Source organism: Mus caroli, chromosome 16 (assembly GCF_900094665.2).
Source record: "Mus caroli chromosome 16, CAROLI_EIJ_v1.1, whole genome shotgun sequence".
In the NCBI taxonomy this organism is placed as follows: domain Eukaryota; kingdom Metazoa; phylum Chordata; class Mammalia; order Rodentia; family Muridae; genus Mus; species Mus caroli.
The window spans coordinates 53,637,170-53,643,094 of NC_034585.1; positions in this window are offsets into that span (position 1 = coordinate 53,637,170).

The window sequence follows — 5,925 nt, forward strand, 5'->3', positions numbered from 1 at the left end:
CTGCTGCCTGCTGCCTGCTGCCTGCTGCCTGCTGCCTGCTGCCTGCTGCCTGCTGCCTGCTGCCTGCCTGCCTGCCTACTGCTTGGCTGCCTGCTTACTGCCTTGGTTCCTGCCATGATGATGATAATGATGAGCTACTATTCCTCTGAACCATAAACCCCTCAAATAAACCATTCTTTCTATAAGCTGCCATTTTTAGTGGAATAATTTCACTTCTATAAGTGGTAAACCATTCTTTCTATAAGCTACCATATTTAGTGGAATAATTTCACTTCTATAAGTTGGTCATAATGTTTTATCACAGCAAAAGAAAAGTAACTAAGACATGTTATCTGTGCATTTTCCATGTGTGGCCTTTATAACATGAAGATAGTGTCCTTCCAGGTCTAATTTTTTTTTTGAGGTCTTTTCTCAAGAAAGTAATGGAAATTTGTTAAAATTTCTTTTTACATGAATAGAAATGATTGAATATCATGACTTTGATTCATAGGCTATAAAGACACTGAGAAAGGCCTTAGCAGATCGGAAACTATAATTGTTTTATGAAACTCGTTTTTCTCATACTTCTTGGTGAGGCCTCACGCTGTTATCAGAAGCGGCAGTAAGATCAATGTATTTTTCCTTCCCTGGTCTGCCCACTGCTTTCCTAAGCTTAGGAAGAGCTGAAGGCAGCTTCCTTCCTGAATAGGAACTGGAGGGGAAATAAAAGCAGTTTGGACTAATTGATGCTGACAGCTGATTGGGAGCCATTTTTAATGGAATAATGTCAGTTCTATTTCTAGTAGTAAAAATATCACTTCTATTTATTGTAGTAAAAGTTGACTTTTTTGATGCATAATAAATGCATGGGTAGACCAAGGAAACCTCTACTACAATCAAGATTAGGGCAGTTCTATCACTATCCCTCTTCTACCTTCAACTCTAGTTCTTCTGTTTTGAGAATGTCATAAAGTGTATAACACTTCTGTGATTAGACACATACAGGGGACTGATGGCTTTGCTAGGAGCCATCTTGAGGAGAGTCATCCCAAAGTGTAAACCAGTGTCACACCGTGGTAGGCGACCATAGGTATGACGCATTCCAGTGGTTCAGGGTACCAGCCTCTGAACACATAGCAGTCTCTGACTTCTGTTAGGAAAGGGTGTTGGCCAAATTATAAGACTAGTGCTTGAGGGCTGCCATCAGACTTAGTTCCTGGCTTCAAGATGCAATGTCAGCATCTGGGGTGCACAGTCATTTCATGGGTCGTAATGTTTATCCTCTATACGTGAATAACACTGAGGAAGAAATGTGTACGTTAGAAACTGAAGGAGTTGCAAAAAAGATTATTTTAGATAGATTATAAATAATTATGTTTTTTCTGCAATAACCAGTGGATTGATTTTTCTGGCCTACATAATGAAATACATTTAGTAGAGTAAAATGAAGTAGTTATACTGTATATATTAGAATGTTTTTGGTTTCAAGTTAACAGAACAGCTAAACATACCTGAGGTGAGGGGCTTATTTTTGCTGTCTAGAGGCAGATGGTTCTAGGGTTGAATCAGTGATATCCACAATGTTGTGAGGAGCCGGGCTCTTCCCGTTGTTCGTTCCTTTATCCACAATATGAAAACATCGGTGACCCCCATTGCTTACTTCTTGCTAGTAAGATGATTGGAACAGCTCCAGACATAACATCATCATACAGTTACATTCATATGTGGGAAGCAGGGGACTTTTAAGGATGGAGCATGTGTGTGTGTGTGTGTGTGTGTGTGTGTGTGTATACACGCGGGGGCATGTTGTAGTATGTGCACACATGACATTGTTTCCCTGTATTTCTCTCCACCTTATTTTTTGAGATAGGGTCTCTTACTGAACCTAAGCTCATTTCTCTTATGCTGGCCTCCAGTGAGCTCCCAGGATTTTTCTGTTTCCCTCTCAGCACAACCCTGGGGTTCCAGACACACCCAGCCATGCCAGGCTTTTTACATGGGTGCTGGAGATACATACTCTTCCCCGTTGAGCCATTTCCCCAGTCTCTACAGGAGAGCTCTTACGAGTGTTTCTTCCTCTTGCTCTTGCTCTTCCTCCCTCTCTTCTTTTCCTTTCATCTTCCGATTTAGAGGGAGATGCTCCCTGCATCAATCTTACAGACTTCACAGAGAGCTTCACCGCTTCGTAAAGTATGTCCCAAGCACTTCCATGGCTTTTGTACTTCGAGGTGAGCTCTGGCAGGAGGTAAGAGGGTGAGGAAAGAGTCCCTCAAACAGCCACTCCATCCGCAGCTGCCGTGGTGGGCTAACTACTGTAGTTTGGGTAAGGCACTTCCAACTACACCACACGCAGAAGGAGCCAGGTCCTTCTCAGCTTTCTTTATTTCACTTCCCCCTTTGTCTCTTTCAGTGTCCCTTCATCATCATCATCATCATCATCATCTGTAGAAAAAACATGAAAGTCCAGCATCCACTTCAATCTCGGCCTTCTTTATATCCTTTGGACAGCACCCATTTCCAAAAACAAAAACAAACAAAAAAAAAAAAACAAACAAACTGGAGGCTCCATGAATTCTCAGGAGAATTGCTGGCCTTAGAATGGAAAATACATTTTTCACGGCCTAATACACTGATGCCGATGATGAATAAGAACTGAAAATGTTTATAAACAAAACAAACCAATCAAGGACAATTTCCCAGTGTTAGCCTGCAGTGAAAAGCTTGAGAAATTCGAGGCCTGCCCTCCTTGTCTGCCCCTGATGCTGCAGGCCTTGAGAGCCACAGGATACTTTTTTACCATCAGAGCAATGACGTCAGTTTTTCCCTTCCAACTGTGGTGAGAATGGCAATCAGAATGACAACCAGAGCCTAGCGCTGGAGGTGGGACTTGGGCTCCAGACTCACAGAAGGTAGAGCCATTGCTAGACAATGTCTCACGCTCCAGATTTTGAAGGTTTCCTACGTTTGACAGAGTAGTTCTGAATCACGCCATGGAGATGGCAGGGCAGAATGGCGATGTTGGACCACTTGGCTCTGTGCAGCCAAGTTCCCTGCTTCTGAGTGGACGGCTCCCACTCTGAGTGGGCCACTGTAATCCAAACCTTGTTATTTCACTTCCTTCTTTCCCAATCATTTCACCACATAATCATTTTTCAGGGGAGAACGGAGAAAGAGGATTTTTTTTAAGGCTTAACCTCAAAATGCTGAGTCAATGAAGCATTGACCTGTTAACTAGGAAGAAAAGCAAAAACAATACCAAAAACCATAGTTACTAGGCAACCTGCTCAATAAAATCTTTAGAGAAACTTAAAAAAAAAACATTTATTTTTGAGACAGGGTTTTGCTGCATAGTCTAGGCTGGCCTCATATTGTCCATCCTCCTGCTCCAGCCTCCCAAATACTAGGATTACAGGTATATTCAACCATACTTGGCCTTCTAAGGTCAACTGTATTTGGCAAACAGGAGCAGAGTTAACAATGGGATGCTGGGCTGGTGAGATGGCTCAGTGGGTAAGAGCACCCGACTGCTCTTCCGAAGGTCCAGAGTTCAAATCCCAGCAACCACATGGTGGCTGACAACCATCCGTAACGAGATCTGGCGCACTCTTCTGGAGTGTCTAAAGACAGCTACAGTGTACTTACATATAACCAATAAATAAATCTTAAAAAAAAAACAAAAAACAATGGGATGCTGAGCCAATCCTGGTGAAAGACTCTGGGTTGAACCTTTGAGTAACTCCCTTGGCTCTGAGGACTGGAAATGGGCTTTCCTGTGGAGAAGCCAGCAAGGATCTGCTCCATGGTACAACCAGCTATGGGTATTCAGAGACCAAAAAATGCTGATAACCACAGGCCACGGTGCTGTGGGCTTGCTGGACACATTGCAGAGCAAAATCAGCAGCAGTGGCTTGAAGCTGTTTCCTTTTATGAATATTGCATTAATAAAGCCAGCGCCATGTCACACGGCAGCTGAGAACTCCAGTCTTAGGCCGCTCTCACTGTGATGGCTGGAACACTGGCTGGGAAAATGATGGCTCATCCAAGGCAGTGGGTTTTCTAGTTTAAGGTTCTGAGGTTCTGAGGAAGGAGCTGGCAGACTGGTGCTGTTCTGGGGGGTATCCCTTAGTCCATAGTGTAAGGGAACTGAGAAAAACCTAGGACATCAAGGGGTCTTGGTCAACCATGGCGTGAGTGTGAACATCTGTGGAGGGCTACGGAGGTTGGTAATCTAATGAGGCGTGGAGAAAAATCTCACTGCAGGCAACTAATGACCATTGAGAGGGTGAATTAGCCTCTCCTGGGGATAAGCCCCCTAACTGGTTATCCAAGACGAAGGGCTCAGCCCTGACACCATGAACACACAAACAAAAATGTGTACAGCAGATTGTATTTATATATTGGTGTATACAAGTGTGTGTGTGTGTGTGTGTGTGTGTGTGTGCATGTAACAGTAATAAAGGAACAGAGACTCTCAGTTTGAAAGTGAGGCAGCGGTGGGCATGGGTTGAGTTGAATGGACGGGGTTAATGTAAGATAAAACCCTTCCCCACAGACTTCCCAGCTGCCTCTTTTTGGTCCACTCAGCACCGTGTGCTTGGCACACGAGGTAAGGGTATAATAAGTGAAGTTTGAATAAAGGTCAACTCTACCTCATCACCATAATTACCGCAGGGTATCGTATATCCCAGGCTGGCATTAAATTCACAGCGTAGCTGATAATGATGTTGAACTCAGGACCCTGTGCCTTTCCTGATCAAGGGTTGCAGGCATACACACACCATCATATATGCAGGTTATGCAGTGCTGTGAGTGAACCCAAGGCCTCGTGTATGCTGAATCAGTATTATTATATTTGGACAAATTAAGTTGAGATTTAACAGTTGTAGTTATGCACCAGTTAGTCCTGTAATGGAGGAATAAGGATAGAGGGCCTGGGATCTGAAGTTGGTAGGCTTGATTTCAATCAAACCTTCTTAGGGCCTTACCTAGGACAGGTCACCTGAGCACCAGCAACAACTCAGCTACATCCCCAACCCAATTCTACATTGTCATTCACCCGTAACTCCACCCATTTGGTTCTATTCCTAACACTGCTGACCCTGCACGTGAAATACACACCAAAATAGAAACACCTTAAAGATCTTAGTTTTCAAACAGTCCTAAGCTCCTCTTCCTAAGCTCTTGTGTAGCCCCCTCCCCTCCCCTGCAAACACACACACACACACACACACACACAACTCTCTGATTTTTCAGTTTGTTCCTTCTCTCTTGGTCTCTGGTGAGTTTCTCCTTCTGTTCTCAGCGCTGTTGCTAGGACTGGGGACAGGTTAGAGCAGCAGTTGTCCCAAGCTTTCACTAAACGCTTCACGGTAATTTCAGGATAAGCTAGACACTGTGGCAGACACCTGTGGTTCCAACACTGAGGAGGCTGAGGCAGGAGGATCATTTTGAGCATACACAATAAAGACAGGCTGGGGAACACAGTGAGATCCTGACACTTACATGAAGACTTTTAAAACCTGCAGAAGAGGAGAGTCAGTCATAATGTAGGGATGTGGGTTGGGGGTGTGGAATGAATGGGAGACAACAGAAGTCAGATAATTCTAGTTTCTCACTACTGGGGAGATTGATATGAATAAGGAGGACTTCCAGACTATCCCAGGGTGAGAGTTCTGTGGGGACAAACTGCTTTGGGGTATTGGCTCTGGAAAAGCAAGAAAAAGGCATAATTTTTGTGGATAAAACTGTGTTTTTGTATAGTGTCTTAGGATTAGCGATTCATCATCGAAGGATGTCAGAACAGGAACTTAAACAGCGTAAGAATCTGGAGGCAGGAACTGATGCAGAGGCCATAGAGGATGCTGCTTACTGGCCTGCTTGCTCAGCCTGTTTCCTCCTTCCTTCCTTCCTTCCTTCCTTCCTTCCTTCCTTCCTTCCTTCCTTCCT